Source organism: Miscanthus floridulus, chromosome 5 (genome assembly GCF_019320115.1).
Source record: "Miscanthus floridulus cultivar M001 chromosome 5, ASM1932011v1, whole genome shotgun sequence".
Taxonomy (NCBI): domain Eukaryota; kingdom Viridiplantae; phylum Streptophyta; class Magnoliopsida; order Poales; family Poaceae; genus Miscanthus; species Miscanthus floridulus.
In genome coordinates this window covers 22,175,074-22,178,957 of record NC_089584.1, presented here as the reverse complement: position 1 = coordinate 22,178,957, position 3,884 = coordinate 22,175,074, and positions in this window count along the sequence as shown.

Sequence of the window (3,884 nt, the reverse complement as noted above, 5' to 3'; positions counted from 1 at the left end):
CTAAAATTTTGAGCTCAATTGGAATAAGTTGATTTAGTTCATAATTTTGAATTAAATAATTAATTCATAAAAGCGAATAGTAACCTTTAATGATTAGGTTTTTGTTTGGAATTTTGATTTGAGTGATGACCTTGGGTCATTTGTTGTTAATGATCCTTGGCAGTTGATGTATGTGTTATGAAAAAGATTTAGTTTGTTTGACTTGCAACTATACCGCGAAGGAAAGTTGTATTCAAATTATTAATTTTGCATCCATCATCGAGCATCATATTTCGTATTCCGCATCATGTTAAACATGGCATTGTTATTACGTGTAGTGAACGAAGGTGAACACATGATAGTTAATCAAGTTGTTGAGGAGGTTAATCCGTCTGTTGAAGTCGGATCGAATACTTGTGAAACCTCGCAGGAACCGGACTTTTCCGTCAACGAAGGCAAGCCCCGGATGCATACAACCCTACCTTGTATTTTATAAATTAATTTCGCTTTTGCTTTCTGTTACTGCATTAAGTGATTAGGAGTTAAGTAAAAGCCTAATTGGTGCATTACCACTCTTGTTATTCCGTATTTACCATATTACCAGTTTTAAACTCGTACATGCCTAGTTTTGCTTAGCTATGCGTAGAACGATGAAAGTCGGGTGACTACCTGCCACCTGCAACTTTTAAATGGGACATTGGTCAATATTGTTAGCATGTGATATGGGAATGTGGAGTAATAAATCTAGACCGGGCGGACTCGGTGTGTGTGAGCCACAGGACATGGAGGTCTTGTGAGCGGGGTCTTTCCGCCTGTGTCGATTAAGGCACGTCCGTTGTTGAATTGCATGAGGTGAGAATTTGTAGTACTAACCACATACTCCGGTAAGCCTGAACTTGGCAATTCTATTACGAGAATGGCTACTCGCGCACTGGGAGTGGAGAGATGGTAGGAATAGCGTGTACCCACGGGGCCATGGGCTGGAATGGTGGAGTACTGTGTTCTCTGGTGGCGCGGACCCGTTCTTGTCTTAGGGGATCCGAGGATAGGTTGGTATATGTAGGTCAGGGACCTGCATATGTCGTGTGGTCTGGAATCCCCAGCTGGGTTTAATCGGTTTGAATCATCGTTGCTCCTCGGTTAAGGAGACTCAACTCACTGTTCATCATCGTAGAATTAATAACCAGAACTTGAATAAGGCTTGTGAAGGTGTTGGATATGAAGTTTCATGATCTCAGTGCGGATCGTGTCAGCTTTGTATATAATTCTTGAGAAGTTTTCTATATAAAGAATAATGTTAAAAGAGCTTTTACGCAAAAGAACTTTGATCATTGTTAAAGCTATACCTTGAATCCCTGAGCCTGCATTCCTGAGTTTATCAGTTAATATTTCGGATAAGTCTTGTTGAGTACTTTTGTACTCAGGGTTCGTTGACCCCTTGTTGCAAGTGAGCCTCATGAGCAGATCTGTTTTGGATCGTGCTGCATGACTATCGTTCGTTCTGACGACGAGAAGTAAATGTGTGATCCTTGGGCAGGATGTTTATTTGGTGTGCTATGTGTATATTAATTATGCCACTCCACTACTACTATGGTTTGTAATAATTATCATCGAACTTAGTTTGTAAGGTTTAAAACAATTGGTTTGTAAGCTATGTTATCGTAAGACTTTCGCTGTTTTTACTCTAGTTTTGATATTTGAATAAATGTTGTAATACTGCAATGACTCTGTAACGTGATCCTGCTCGGAAATCGTGGATGATTCGGGGTTCCCCGAGGACACCCGACAGTCTTTTTAAGTTATTGGAAACATATGCATAAATGTCAAAGGTCGTCGGACAGTGATAGGTGCATGTGGGCCCTATAACTTAGGAGGTTCTGCCACATGAGAGGGCCATCAGGAACTCCCCTATCTTTTTGTATGACCCTCACGCTTCCTTTTCGCTCAGAAGGAGGGTTTGTTTTGCCGAGCCCCTTTGAGTGCGAGCTGGGGTCGATGGGTCTCGGCAAGGTTGCAGGAAGAGCTCCCTAGCCTCTACATAAAATGAGATGGCCGTCGGGGGTTCCCCTGACTTTTTGTGTGACCCTCACGCTTCCTTTTCACTCGGAAGGAGGGGTGGAATGTGCCTCGCTACCCTCGATGGGCACGAGTGGTGGCACTTCCGGTGAGCTGTTATCGGGTAGTCCGAGTGGAGGCCCGTACCCCATTCGCTAGGGGACGGCTAGCGGTCTAGAGACACACTCCAAGAGTATCAGAGGATTTCTCTAGTGGGTGCCGAGGACGTTCGCTGGGCCTCAGTGGCTCGGTGCCTCCCTATGGTGGGATCCCATTCGGAGACTTTCCCCCAGTCTCGGACACGACTCTGGGCGTCCCAAGCGTTTTGATTGCTTGGGCCTCAGCCCCGTATAGGCTCGCCCGCGGTCATCCCTAACTCTGTTATCCTGGGGCAGCTATCAAAACCCTTTGGGGCCCAGCCTTTGAACCCCTGGATCGTAATAGGTTTAGAGCCCGGTTCCTTCATACGAAAGGAATAGGTCATAGGGAATATCTTCCCTACTGGCTCGGCATGGGCGGTGCACCTTTTGAGGTGGTTTCATGTGGAGTCGAAACGACGCTTGCTGTCGTAGTGGCCGAGCGTGACGTGGTGGATGGGACATAACTGTCCTCGCATTTAATGCGGGAGACATGGGCACGTGGGCCGATGAAATCGGCTCGTGGTTAACTGTGCCGGACGGGGGGAAAACCTCCCCGATTTCATCGCCCGTTCGTTTTGCCTCCTCCCTACATAAATCCCTAGAGAGTCTCGCCCCTCCTCATCTTACCTTGCCTGCATTAGCACCGCCCCCGTTGAGCCGTCGCTAGAGCAGCGGGTGCCGAGAAGAAGAGGAGGAAGAGCGAGCCTAGGGAGAAAGCGAGAAAAAAGCGAGAGCATGGGAGGGAGAGAAAAAACTCACCGCCGCACCTGATTCCTCCATCGCACCCATGGCCGACGACATCGTCGTTGTCAAGGCGGACCCCTGGGATCTATCGGACATCACCGAGGAGATGCTCTAGTCGCTTGTCGACGATGGACTCCTCCGCCCGGTGATAGACCCCACTAGGCTAGAGTGGATTGCTCCGTACGGCGAGTCAGAGTTGAGGCCTCACGACGGCTACATCGTGAGCTTCGTCTCCTTCCATGAGCACGGGCTCAGCGTCTCGGTGGACTGGTTCATGCGGGCACTCCCGCACTACTATGGCGTGGAGCTCCACAATTTTAATCCCAACTCCATCGCTCAGGCGGCTATCTTTGTCGCCGTCTGCGAGGGGTATTTAGGGATCGCTCCCCATTGGGAGTTGTGGCTCCATCTGTTCCGGGTGGGGCATACTACCAAGCCGATGGGCACGTCGGGTAAGAGGAAGGCGACAAGGGCCGGAGGCTGCACTCTCCAAGTGCGTCAGGGCCATCTGTACCTCTACATCCCGGCCCAACTCGCGTCCTCCAACCGCCGGTGGTACACGAGTTGGTTTTACCTCTGCAACAACGACAAAGGGCTTCCCCCCTATACTGGGCGGATTATGGGGAGTTGCCCGGAGAGATGGAAGTGGGGTGTCTCAAAGGTCGACCAGCCCAAGCTGGAGCCGCTCCTGGAGGGCTAGCGAGGCTGTTGGGCCATGGCCTTACCGTGGCTGTGGTCATGGCCACCTTCCACTGCTGGAGGGTGCTGCCACTGATGGCTTGGCGGCGGCGGCTATTCGAGATGAAGCTGGGTGAGCCCATTGAGGGCACCCGGATGTCCTCCTCCGCCCTTTCCGATGAGGAAATTCTTCGTCGGGTGGGGGAGACAGTAGAGGCAAAGCTGAGGGGCGGCAACTTGACCCCTATCGCGATGCAGCCGTCGCGGGGGTTCCTATCACTGGTAAGA